Source organism: Xyrauchen texanus, chromosome 20 (genome assembly GCF_025860055.1).
Source record: "Xyrauchen texanus isolate HMW12.3.18 chromosome 20, RBS_HiC_50CHRs, whole genome shotgun sequence".
In the NCBI taxonomy this organism is placed as follows: Eukaryota; Metazoa; Chordata; class Actinopteri; order Cypriniformes; family Catostomidae; genus Xyrauchen; species Xyrauchen texanus.
Genome location: NC_068295.1, coordinates 4,922,449 through 4,937,570, shown reverse-complemented (window position 1 = coordinate 4,937,570; position 15,122 = coordinate 4,922,449).

Genomic DNA, 15,122 nt, shown 5'->3' with positions numbered 1-15,122 from the left:
AAATTAGTTAAGTATTTATAATTACTACTCATAATTTTTTATTTTTTTTTTTAAATCATTGCCTTTTTTATCCTTCCATCCCTGTCCCTGCTAAGGTCTGTGCACGTCACTGCTCAACAACATGAGTTGATGTTCACCTATCAGTGATTTACAATGACTATCCCAAATATTCAAGACCTTTATTAACCTTTGACCTCTTTGGTCTTGAGCAGTACCATGCTCTGACTTGCACCTCTGATGATAACGGCATAGAAGAGCCTCTGTGTCACCATCAGATAACACTGAGAATCCTGGAAATGTGTGTTTGTTTCCTTGATCTCTGTGATATAATCAATACAGAATGTCAAATCTGAACATCAAACATTAAAGGTGAAGTCTGTGGTTTTTAAGATGTTAAAATAAGTTCTCCTATTCCATCTTAATATGCTGAGACAACTTTTAGTACGTCATTCGTAGGTTAATGTCCGCAAAACTTGGGAGGTGGAGGGGCGTTTCATGGAAGCAGGGAATTACAACGGAATTCACATTCCATTTTACTTCCTATAATGTCCTGAATGACTCCCACCACATCTCTGTCATCAACGCTCTACCTAAAGTCTGAACCACCCAAAACATCCACCGCCATCTGCGTCAGCTGTACTTATGTATACACAAACACGCGGGTACATTTCCCTTCTCCTCTGACATGGTCATAGACCCATTTACAGTGTGTGTGTTTGTCCATTTCCTGGGGCAGCTGAGTGTGGTTCTTTTTAAGCTGCTTCCTATGATCTCTCCCAGGGGTGAGTCAACAACAGATGCAGTTAAACTCAGCTTAAAATGAACACTCCTTACACTGCAACAAATGAGTTACTTGTTCAGTATTTTGGTCTTGCGATCTGGTAAAATTATCGAAACATCCTTAAAAGAAGATACATTTGCTTAAGAAGCAAAATGACAGAAGATACATCTTGATTTGAGATGGGCTAAGCATGCCACAATAATAAAAATAATAGCTTCTAATAATAGCTTGAATTTAATTATTTAAAATGAAAATGTAAAACAATTCCTGAACATATTTGTCATATCTTATTTTCTTTGCATTTTAAATTAGTAAAAGGGAAGTTCACTTAATCCATTTGAGTTGAGACAACATGAGTCATTTTCAATGGCCATAACCAGATTTGATGTGCAGTTCAAAACATATATGCAAAAATATATTTTCAAGATAAGTATTTCTGTCTTGTTTTCCTGTTTTCCAGTAAAAATATCTGATTTATTCATTTACTTGACAAGCAAACTGTAATAAGATTTCAAGTTTTGTTTTGACAGAAATACAATTTTGAGAGATTTATGCTTAAAACAAGACGTAATATCTTATTACATTTTGCTTGACAAGTAAATAAATAACGTTTTAAGAATGTTAAAATAATTTTACATGGAAAAAAAGGCGATAAAATACTAATCTTGAAAGTAATTTTTTGCATTGTGAGCAAAGATGCCAATTAGCTTTTTTAATAGTTACTGTTTCTTTGCTATATATACACAGGTGGTGTGTTTCCTGCCCGTTTGAGTTTTGTATCAAGACCCTGATATAATCCAGAGAAGTTTTTGGTTTTTCGCTCAGGGGTAAATAGAAGTTCTAAACAGCGGAGGAATGGCAAAGTGTTTGTGAACATTTAGACACCTGCCACACCATTGTGGGAGCCATTTAGAGGAGCATTTAAATATAAGGATGCTACATGTAAAACCTTTCAAATGTGTTATCAGTTACATTTTGCCTCATTATTTGAAGTCACGGTCAGTAAAATAAGCTGTTTTAACCACTCAATGGTGATTTACAGTAATATATATGCTGTAGAAAATGTTTAATTTGTCTTGTTTACATTGTGAATTCATGACGCTAATGCGCTAACACGTTAACGCTGCCATAATATGTGGAGTTTACACTCTGTTATTGTAATTGATGTCGCGCATATCTTTGGCCAGATGTGTAAATGGCTTTGCGGCAGATGGTACATGAGTGAATGGGCACTTAAGAGTATTTGAATAGATATAATTCCCTCTGTGGACAAATTAAACTAAACAAAAATCACATGACATGTTCTTGGAAAATGTTTCTAGGCGAACGATACTAATACGAACATACTAATGTAGGTAAGTGTGCACCAGCTCACTAATAATTCTACACGCTGTGTTCACGTTGAATACTGACTGAACAATGAATGTAGTAGGTGGAGCTTCAGAACACACCTGATGACGTGTACAAATGGCAGTAAAGGTGCGTACACACTGCCAGCGACTTTGTCGCTGCAGGTCGCCAGTGGCTGGCGGTGAAGTCGCTAGTGGGTGTTCCCACTACTGGTTGCCTAGCAACGTTTATAAATGACATTCACGGATGTCATTCCATTGCTGTTGACAGCTAATCTCTTTTCTTGCCACTAAAAGCAACATTTTGGAGGGAAAAGACTAAATATAAATGGAATCAGTACATAAAATGCTTTATATCAAAGATGAATGAGAAACAAGGCGTGCTGCGGCGAAAACACAAATGCCTGGCTGGGTCCATAAAATCCCCGCGATCTCAGATACACTTTTCCACGCAGTATTTTTCTTAAAAATGTCCTTGTACGTGGGAAGAGACATATCATAGAACACTGGAAAATTTCTAACAGCAAGAATTAGCCTTTCATCCATCTTTCCGTTACTGCAGGAGCTGAGAGAGAGAGAGCTAGAGAGAGAGAAGGATCACGTGAGCTCTCCCGTCTTCTCTCCTATTGGCTGTCGCTTCCGTTAGTCGCTCTTCATTTGAATAAAGTTGAACTTGTCTCAACTTTGTTGCATCGCTGGACCACATCTAGTCGCCAACGGTCGCGACAGCTCGTGTCGCTGGAAGTCGCTGTGCTCTCATTGAAAATGAATGGGATGGAGTCGCTGTCGCGCGATGTCGCTGGCAGTGTGTACGCACCTTAAGAAGGTGTTTAGCAGCCGGTTAGAAGTTTTCCTAAAATGTTGCCCAGGCGAGCTGTTACAAACCACAGAAAATAACACAAAAACACTATTTTTGGCCAGACATTGTTGACGTCACAACCGTTTGTTTTTCAATTTCATATTAAGTATATCTGGGCCTAGAGTGCTTCTCTTACCCTAAAAATGTGATTGTTGAGTGTCACTGTTATTGTTGTTTTTTGTGTTGGATGTTAAAGGCCCCAAATGCCAGGTTGAAATGCGCATGTCAAAATTCATTTGTGAGATGTAGAGTCCTATTTTGAGACTTTTAGCTCTCAGTTTGCAAAATTTGTTTCAATAAAAAAATAAAAAAATAATATATTAAATGTAATATAATTGTGTGGAAATGTTTCTCCAATTTATTACATTCACATTTTTATTTGTATTTTTTAGGCTGATTTTCATTCAATTCAATGTATTTGAAAACAAGACTTAATTAACTGTATTAGGGCATTTTGTTCCACAAGTAAATGCATCTTGTTTTAAGGATGTTAAGATATTTTACCAAAAAAAGACTGTAAGAAATAAGTTTTTTGCAGTGTTATTTTATTAAATAATGTAATTATTTTTAATAATACTAATAATGAAGGTAACTGTTCCCTGTACACTGTAGATACAGTTCTTTAAATACACAGCTAATTATCTTCAAATGTACATGTACACATCACACATTCTCAACACATCCACACTAGGATTTGTCATATTCTCTTGTCTCCCTGAGGCGATTGACATTTAGGAATGTGTGGTCACTTCCTGTTTCCTGATGAGATGGTAGTCTTGCTCAATCTCAGAGAGCCCCAGCAAGGGAGAAACCCACTTCCTGTGTCCTGGAGCAAGTTGGAAGGAAGGATGGGAGGATAAACGGAGTGACATGAGGTTGACATGCATTTCTCTGATAATGAATGTAAATTCTCAGGCAATGACTCACTGGCTAAATCAGTTTGTATCTGATCTTAAAGCTGATTCAGCAGCAGTGATTCATCACATATTTGATTAATGTTTGGGAATCAGTGCTGATGGGAAAATCCCACCAGTGAGTTTAAAGCAAATTACTGTATATTAGTCTAGTCTAGGGCATATGCATGCATACGCCGAATGCCCATCTATCTTTCTTAGGATTTTGCATATGCCCACCTAAAATAAGTGATGATACGTATGGCCACCAGAACAATGACTAAACCTTTGACCCGGAACTTTTGCAATCTACTAACGCGATGCCGCAGCACCGTTTAGCACAGAGTACAGAGATTCTCTCTAAACGTGCAAGGAGCTTAGGGAGTGCAACTGATGCAACTGGCAATACAGAAAGTCTGACTAATCTGATCCGCCAATCAGAACGTTCATTTTAGATGTAACTTTTTATTTGCTAAACAATCATATTTTCCATTTCAGTAAGGGTCGGACATTTCCAGATTCTCATGCTGTACAAGCATCCCTGGAGTAACCATAATTTGTGCTATAAATTTATTTTTATTTATATATATATATATATATATATATATATATATATATATATATATATATATATATATATATATATATATAGGTCACACATTATATTAAATGACCTTAACAACTATGTACTAACATTAAAGCATACAAGACTATGTATTTACTGTGTAACTACATGTTGTTCTACTAAATGTTCACATTTGCTGCTGCTGAGGTTGAGGTACGGGTAAGTTTAAGTGTAAGAGTAGGTTTAGGATTAGGGGTCAAGTACAAATGTAATTAAATGTAAGTACTTTATATGTAACTGCAATGCAACAACATGTGTGTACATAATAAGTACATTGTATTAAATGGTTAATTACATAGTAGTTAAGGCCACCTAAAAGTGGGTCATATATATATATATATATATATATATATATATATATATATATATATATATATATATATGAAAATACAGCATGTTATTGCACCTTTGCTAGTTTTTGATGCTCTTTGCAGATGCTGGACAACTGTGTCCCTTAATTCTTATAATTTTATTTTTGCCTTTTACTGATGGTTCTTTTTTCTTGTGATATCAGGGACTTTTTTTTCTACCCTTTTTCTTCCAATTTGGAATGTCCAATTCACAATTTGTCCTCGTGGTGGTGTAGTGACTCGCCTCAATCCGGGTGGCGGAGGACGAATTTCAGCTGCCTCTGCATCTGAGACCATCAACCCGCGCTCAATGAGGGTTACCATGGAGACATAGCATGTGTGAAAGTCCTCACCATCCACCGCGGCATCTACGTGGCATCTACGCCACCGAGAGCAAACCACATTATAGTGATCACGAGGAGGTGACTATACCGTCCCTAGCAACCGGGCCAATTTGGTTGCTTAGGAGACCTGGCTGGAGTCACTCAGCTATCCCTGGGATTCGAACTCACAAACTCCAGGGGTGATAGCCAGCGTTTTTACCAATGATCTACCCAGGCCCCCGTGACCAGGGGATTTAAAAAATTAAAAAAACACCAATAAATATAATAAAAGTTGTCCAAATGACTTATGAGGTATATTTCAAGTCTCCTGAAGGTGTATGATAGCTTTGTCAGAGGAACAGATACAAATTCCCTCCACCAGAAAAAAATCACATGCTCGTGTTTTTGACAACATTTGACAACTATGCTAAATCGCTTGATTCTTGTATGTTTCATATCTTAAAATGCAGAGACAAGCATTTATAAAACATTTGTAGATTGATTTCCCCCAAAAAGTGTAAACACTGTGGCTCTGTTGTGCTGTTGTGTTTATTTGAGCAACCCATTTAGCCTGACACAGCAACATTAGCGCAACCAGTGACATGTGTCTGGGGCGGGACTATCTCTTTGTCGACCAATGGGAGACTTGGGGAGTGTTCAGGAAAACTGTATGGAAACATCTGTAGAATGCAATGATAAATTTGTGTCTTTAAGAGGCCAAACTGCATTAAGTTTTAGCGTATGAAATTCCCACATATAATAAAATATAATAAACAGGAGTGGCTTTTTGTCACGTTTTTCCTTATTACTTCCTGCATACATATAACATATAAAATGATATAACGTAACTTACAGCAGACTATCCCAATTCAAACGAGCCCAAACGCAACAAAACATTATGAGCAGATCTTGAAATATTCCTCAAAGAGTGTACAAGGAAAGACATTTTGTGTGTGTGAGTGTGTGTGTGTGTGTGTGTGTGTGTGTGTGTGTGTGTGTGTGTGTGTGTGTGTGTGTGTGTGTGTGTGTGTGTGAGAGAGCATGTATTTATGAAGTTGTGGGGACCACATGTCCCCATAAGGATAGTAAAACCCGAAATTTTTGACGTTGTGGGGACAATTTGTCGGTCCCCATGAGGAAAACAGCTTATAAATCAATGATGTTTTTTGAAAATGTAAAACTGCAGAAAGGTAGGTTTAGGGGATAGAATATAAAGTTTGTACAGTATAAAAAACATTATGTCTATGGAAAGTCCCCATAAAACATGGAAACACAACATGTGTGTGTGTGTGTGTGTGTGTGCACATGTCTGAGAAATTTGTGTGTGCAAACGCACAACCACATGTGTTCATCTAAAGGACTGTGATGCTCCTGAACACTTAATATTTCTGTATTTTGTAGTCTAATCCAAATATTTCCAATGACTGGTCATTTTTGACCTGGAACACAAGAAGTGTAACAAAGTGAAATAAAACCAAAAAATGTTTAAAAATGTGGTAAAACATTTTTTGGTGTGTTTTCAGGTATCATATGTGAACAAAGTAAAAAAAAAAATATGAAAAAAGTCGATGGGTCAAAATGACCGGAACACAACATAAGGGTTAAAAACTTCTGATAGTTCAGTGATATAGATTCTGACCCAAATATAACATGTACGTAAATCACCGGTGTTGAATGAATAACCTCGGTCAAACACACATCTGCTTTCTTAAGAGTTCATGTATTGTTTCACTGTCAAACAAAGGCATTAAAACACTCGCTCATATGTAAACATTTCATGTCTCAGATAGCTAAAATACAATAACTCACATTCTTCAGATGCGATTTCAAAAGCTGAACTAAACTGTAAAGTAAACTGCCCATTGCACGTGTAAGATGGGATAGTTTTATGGAAAGCTGGACACATATAGCAGGAATATAGTTCTTTTCAGTCAGGAACAAACAGCCTAATGTCTATGTTCTGTCTGGAATATCAGTTCTCACTGAATACGTTGTAGTATATACTGTATACTTCCTACTATTTTTTTTAAATAGCATGTAAAGAAAAATGCATTGTGTAATGAAAAATGTTTCAAACAGTAATATGCTAAATTGTTGTCACATGACCTCATCACGTTGCATGTATAATTCAGTGAGTGGCGTCCAGTAAGAAATAAAATTGTATTATTATTATTTTTCATTTTTTTTTATTATCCAATTCTGTGTAAATCAATACTGAATTCACATTTGGCAGTCTGAAGTTAAAAAATGCAGCTGATCTTACATCTGGTTCATTCATCACACAGGAAAAGAAAGGTCAAGTTGAGTACATTGAATTGCAAACATTGTGAACAGTATTTTGCACAGTGTGTCTTGTGTGTCCGGCTCATTTTGGCAAATGTAGTTGATCATCTGTGTATTACAGTACATGCAGAAAATGTATACATTGATATACAGTAGCTTATACTAAAAATATACTGCAGAAATAGATAGAGAAGTATGGTGGCATGCTATTCTGAACATTATGTGTTTTTTATACATATGTGTGTGTGCTTGTGCGTGTGATTTTTTTGTGATGTAGCACCTCTGGTTTTTAAGTCTGTAGCATTTTGTTACATCCTGAAAGTGTTTAAAAGGACGTGCTGCCCTGTTAAAACCCAGGATGTCTTTCTACTTCCTCTTTGAAAGGTTTTCAGTCATAAACACAAACAAAACCAGACGCGCCTAGCCGGACACCACTCTCAAACACAAACCAGTTAGATTTAGACTACATTTGATTCAGAAGTGATCATCCCTATGCCCTTATTCGATTGAAGAATTTACTCTCCACTGTGAGAGTTTCAGAAGGCTGCATGGTGTGAAGCTCAAAAATATTAACGGTTACTCTGAACATACTTTTTTAATCATTTTAATTGGAAATTCTTTTTGGAATGACTCTACAGTTTCGCTACACTGAATGTTCTCCCTTTGAAGTGCCCTGTAAAGGCATCACTTATGGAATAGAGTGTTGGTTGCAGGATTTACGATTTCAACTGTTTTGCTAACTTTAACCTGCACACCCTCTCTCCAAAACCTTAAAAGATATAGCAGCCAACCTGATGTCAGCAAACCCAAACCTGCAAAATGATTCCCATGGGCATGGAAAACCTGGAAATATCAGGGAATTGTAAAAATAGTGTTTTCCAGGCCTGTAAAAGTCACTGAAAACAATCAAATCTGAAAAGTCATGGACATTTCAATAGTCGATATATATTTTTAAATATTTCATTGCTCTAAAATATTTCATGATCTATACATTGCTCTTGTGTAAAGTAAAACTTGCTCGTAAGCCATATTGATGTCCGATTTGTCAGTGAATTTGATTTGAGTCGCTGAAGCGGTTCACAAATCGGTCTAAATGAAAATAATTAAAACAAATCTGTATCCATTAATCACACATCCATGTTATATTCATGGAAATTAATTGGTCAAACGTGTTTGAACCCTGTAAATTCTCTCATTATTCACTTACCCCGATGCCATCTCAGATGTGTATGACTTTCTTTCTTCGGCAGAACACACATGAACACACATGAAGATTTTTAGAAGTTGTTAGGGCTCTGTCAGGTCCTTGTATAGAAGAACACAGGTGTCAGCACTTTGACCGTCCAAAAGTCATATTTAAGGCAGCATAAATGTAATCCAAACAACTCCAGTTGAGCAACGAATGTCTTCTGAAGCAAATCGATACATTGTGTAAATAATAAATTGATAATTAAAATGTTATTAACTTCTAAAAAGCGAAAATTAAAATTTTTGGGTGAACTATTCCTTTAACTCCTCTGCGACAATAATGTAATGCATTAAAGTGATCTGAATATATAGAAATACAGTTGAAGTCAGAAGTTTACATACACTTTGGTTGAAGTCATTAAAACTCATTTTAACCAATCCACAGATTTCATATTAGCAAACTATAGTTTTGGCAAGTCGTTTAGGACATCTACTTTGTGCATGACACAAGTAATTTTTCAGAAAATTTTTTACAGATAGATTGTTTCAATTTTAATTGACTATATCACAATTACAAGTTTACATACACTAAGTTAACTGTGCCTTTAAGAATCTTGGAAAATTCCAGAAAATTATGTCAAGCCTAATTTAGCTTCTGATGAGCTACTTGGAATCAATTGGAGGTGTACCTGTGGATGTATTTTAAGGCCTACCTTCAAACTTTGTTCTTCTTTGCTTGACATCATGGGAAAATCAAATGAAATCTATCAAGATCTCAGAATTTATTTTTTCTGAGATCTGTTTTATCCGAGTCTGGTTTATCCTTAGGAGCAATTTGCAAATGCCTGAAGGTACCACGTTCATCTGTACAAACAATAGTATGCAAGTATAAACACCATAGGACCACACAGCCATCATACCACTAAAGAAGGAGACACATTCTGTCTCCTAGAGATGGATGTAGTTGGTGAAAAAAGTGCAAATCAATCCCAGAACAACAGCAAAGGACCTTGTTAAGATGCTGAAGGAAACAGGTAGACAAGTATCTATATCCACAGTAAATCAAGTCTTATATCAACATAACCTGAAAGGCTACTCAACACGGAAGAAACCACTGCTTCAAAACCACCATAAAATATCCAGACTACAGTTTGCAAGTGCACATGGTGACAAAGATTTCCTCTGGTCTGATGAAACAAAAATGTTACTGTTTGGCCATAATGACCATCGATATGTTTGGAATAAAAAGAGTGAGGCTTGCAAGCTGAAGAAAACCATCTCAACCACGAAGCATGGGGGTGGCAGCATCATGTTGTGGGGTGCTTTGCTGCAGGAGGAACTGGTGCACTTCACAAAATAGATGGAATCATGAGGAAAGTAAATTATGTGGATATATTGAAGCAACATCTCAAGACATCAGCCAGAAAGTTAAAGCTTGGTCTCAAATGAGTCTTCCAAATGGACAGTGACCCCAGGCATACCTCCAAAGTTGTGACAAAATGGCTTAAGGACAACAAATCAAGGTATTGGAGTGGCCATCACAAAGCCCTGACCTCAATCCGATAGAACATTTGTGGGCTGAACTGAAAAAGCGTGTGCGAGCAAGAAGGCCAACAATCCTGACTCAGTTACACCAGTTCTGTCTGGAGGAATGGGACAAAATTGCAGCAACTTATTGTGAGAAGCTTGTGGAAGGTTACCCAAAACATTTTAAAGGCAATGCTACTAAATACTAACAAAGTGTATGTAAACTTCTGGCCCACAGTGAATATGATGAAAGAAATAAAAGCTGAAATAAATAATTCTCTCTACTATTATTCTGACATTTCACATTCTTAAAATAAAGTAGTGATCTTAACTGACCTAAGACAGGGAATGTTTTCTACGATTCAGGAATTGTGAAATATTGAGTTTAAATGTATTTGGCTAAGGTGTGTTACTTTTTACTTCAAATGAATTGCATATATTTGTTTTATTACCTGAATATTGTTTACAGTTCAGCTTGTGAGCGCATAATACCAAGATATAATGTGATTCTTTACTGCATCCGTGCTATGTTTGATTAGAAACATTTAGCATGGAGTAAAAGATTGATATCAGAAAGATATCTGTGTGTGTGTGGGTGTGTGTGTGTGTGTGTGTGCACGTGTGTGTGTATAATCCATCATCCATCCTGTGACTATATTTATATATTATAATCATGTCAGCTCTTATTTCGGTTCATATGTGCAAATGCCTTTGAAATGAAATCATAATCAGATTATGAGACATGAACACACTGATCTGCTGTCAGGCTGTGTGTTATTAAAAGACTAACCTCTAACCCTAAATATTAAGCTTTGGTGCATAACTAGTCCCATATAAGTGGTTTTATTTATTTTTAAGCAATCAGTCATATTTAGAGAGCAGAAAATAATCGCGACTTGGGGGTGGGCTCTTCTGACTTGGGCCAATAAGAACCAGAATTCCCTGGCGACCCCACAGCAACATGCCACTACACTCAGAATGAGTCATTACCAACACCATCAGGGCAGCACCACAGGCAAGCACCACTATCACACATTTTATTCAAGAAATAACAACAGTTATATACTTTTTGAAAATGTAAGCCACTTATGCCTTGCATTGCAGAGATAATCGTCTACCAAAATCGTTTAGAAAAGTTATGTTACACCTCAAGTATCCCTCAAATCATGTGGCTGAAATCCCCAACCCTTAGTATGAGCAATAATATTAGTGGTGCTTGCCTTACTAGGATCCACTTATTAGTATCAAATATATCTCAAATATATGTCTCAGACACTGAAATATTGTTTCACGGAAGAGGAATGGACTTCTGAAAGGGAAACAGAAAAGCGAGTCGGAGCAGTAAATGAGAAAAGCAGGGTTGGGGAAGGATTTAATCTGAAGGAGGGGAGAGAGGGGTTATTGAGGGCAAGGGATGTTGGGGGGGTGAAAAATGGGTCATGCCATTGAACACGCTAACAGAAACCCAGTGCTATGGCAACCTGACAGCAGCAGAAGATCAGTGAAAATGTGAAACTGGAACAGAATCATAATGAGCTGAAAGAGTCTGGGAAACAGCAAGCATTTGTCTCTCGTGACGATGCTTTTCCCACAACGACACAGATGTCAGTGCAAAGGTGCATGTGTGTAAAATAGAGTGCAATGTTTGCAGCCTTAAATAAATACCCTCTATAAAACAACAGCGAATTATGTTTACATACTTTGAGCAAAGAAAAGGTTACACATCTTGAGTATTTAAAGGGATAGTTCACCCAAAAATCTAAATTCTCTCATCATTTTCTCACCCTCATGCCATCGAAGATGTGTATGACTTTCTTTTCTTGCATTCCATATTCCATAGAATATTTCAGATCAGAATGTGAAAGTGAAAGTGGAGAATTACAGTAAAAAACGACTTACTGTAAAAATTTATCTTTTTCTCACCCAAACCTATTATATCTATACCTAATATCTGTCAACTATCACTGACATTCATTTCTGTGCAAATATGCCTCCTTTCTATGTAAATTAGGCTCATTATAGATTACGCTCTATTTAAACTCTATTTGCACAATTAACATCGCATTTTTACCGCCCGAGGAAAGCAGGCGGTAAACGTAATTTTATTTGCATTCTTGCACCGTTTGACTGATCTGCATAATTCCTTTATTGAATTGGGTGCTAAAACAGTGCAAAACAGCACATGCTTTTACTGGCAGCAATTCCCCCCTCAGTAATTTTGACTTTAAGAAAAAAACGACATTTTGAATACAAAGTTGACACACATTGTCGCCATAATCTTATGTGTTGTACAGCTGCTTTTCAAAGCCAGTTCATTATTTAGATTTCAACTATTTCAAGAAACTTTCACCTAAATAGCACGTAAAAGCTAAATTAACTGTAGTTGGTCGCTTTACATGTCATTCTGGTGGTTTCGTCTTGTCTAAGTGAGCGATTCTTGGCCCAGACCAGACTTTATGCTGATAGTCAAAAGTCAGGCAATGCAAGACTATGTCTGGCTTAACAGATGATTTCAATGAACTATGAGGTATCAAAGAAGCACAGCAGCAGATGTATAATTTGATGATGCATAGAGACAAAGAAAGAGAGAGAGAGAGAGAGAGAGAGAGAGAGAGAGAGAGAGAGAGAGAGAGAGATGTGGGTGGTAGAGAGAGATTATTGCACTGTTATGGCTGTGAGGGGAGTAACTCAAAAGCAGTTTTCTGTTTCTCTAATGCAAGCACACACACACACATGAACACACACACTTTCAGTTATGCTGTAGGCAAAACTATACTGCAAAAGAAAATTATACAGGATCCACATCTACAGTGGGTTCCAAAAGACCACTACTAAAAATGCTATTATAACAATTGGTTTTATCAGCGTAACATCTTGAATATTTATTTTGTATGTCCCTGTTTTGCTTTAATGACATCATGCACTCAAGCTGGCACGAACATAACCTGATGATCGTGTGATCCAGCATGGTCAATATTTGTTGACTGTCCTAGAAATACTGCAAAATGGCGATATTATTCTTCAATTCATTTCAAATATTGTTTTTAATTCTTTGGAATGCAATGTTGGACCCTACTGTAAATTACTTAAAAGAATGTGAGAGAAATGACGTGTGACTGTAAGAGAGATGATTGGCCTGTAGCTGGCACACTGACCCATTAACACTGCAGCTCCACACACACATACAGCTGTCTCTCTCTCTCTCTTATACACACTCAGTTTCTCTCTCTAGAGTATCTGTCCCTCCCCCATCCATCCAATCTAGTTCCCACACTATTCCAGAGAACAGTCCACACACACAGCTTCTCTAAGTCCCGAATGGAGCTAAATAATTTACATTTACTTTTATGCATTTGACAGATGCATTTATCCAAAGTGACTTTCAGTCCATTCAAATAATAAGGATGTGCATTCTGTGGGAATGAAACCCATGACCTTAGTGTTGCTATAGCACCATGCTCCATACCAGTTGAGCAACATGATTGAATGAAAACTGACAGTAAATGCCATTAGTTCTCATGTGTGTATTATAGTCGAATGTGGCAGTTTGAATATGCAAAAGGAGAGCTGCAGCAGAGGGGAAGATTTTCAGTGAATAATGAAATAAATTTGGGTCAGTAGTGTAGTCTAGGGCATTCGCCAGCATCCGCCGTATGCCCACATATCTTTCTAAGGATTTTGCTAACAGTATGCTCACCTAACCATACTTTCCGTTTCAGAAAGGGACGGGACATATCTAGCATCTACAGTGAAATGCTGAAATACATAATTTGAGCTGTTAATTCACTTTGCTGGTAAAAGTGACATTTTTTACTCAGTTTTATAGCCTACATCTTATGCTATTAAACTATGTGAAAGTACTGATTGCACCCATATATATGAATTTTTTAGACCGGTTGTGTGCATGTTTTGCGATCAACTGATAAATTCACAGTACGCCCACTTCTTCAGTCACTACTCAGGGCCATTTCTGAGCTAATGGGGGCCCTAAGCAAAATCCTACTTGGAGGCCACAATCCAGGCCCACCCATGAATGGTCTCGCAGTTTTGAGAATTTTTAAAAAGAATAAATAAATAAAATGAAATACAAATGACCATGCTTTGCTGGGCCCTAAGCGGCCACTTATACCACTTATAGCTGGAAACGGCCCAGTCACTATTACACCACTGGTCTATTCCTCACACAAATGTTATCATATGTCCTCAGAAGTCTTGGAATATGGAGTTGCTTAAATGGTGTTTTTGTAAATGTGCATGATTATGTGTCAATGAGTGTTTATATGCACTCCAATACACTATTCAGTTTAAAACAAAAAATCCAACTTTTTAATTATTCTCTGATTTTGACATTGAAACATGCACAGTCACTTGCACACATTGGATCATTTCAGAAAATTATTTCAAAGATTTCAGAAAGAGCCATTTTTCAAGTTCTGACTTCTGAAATTTACAGTATGATTTTATAGTACAATGAACACTGAAGGAAGATCCAGGAAAATGTGATTCATCATGATAAAACCCATTTAATCTTAATGGAATTTAGATTAATTTCTGTGTAATTTTCATGTAATTTTGACAGGTTTTTCTGGCAATGTTAAGTAAGACTTTTCCGTCTTCTGAGGAACTCAGCATTCTTTCTCAAGGATTTTGGGGGCGTTAGATCACAACTTTACAATAGTGGGTGGGGCATTAAAGCCATGTGGCATTTCAACAGTTTAGTCCAGTGCTTTATCTGTTGTTAAAGGAATGTTTCAATGGAAGATACGCTATTTTGGCAATATTTGTAGCACAAAATCAATTACCTGTGAAAATGATATTGACACAAACCTCAATTTAAAAAAGAAACAAAAGTCAAATAAATTCAGTAATGCACTAACAATTGAAGTCTATGGGGTAAGGCAATACAACATTAAAGGAATGTTCTAGGTTCAATACATGTTAAGC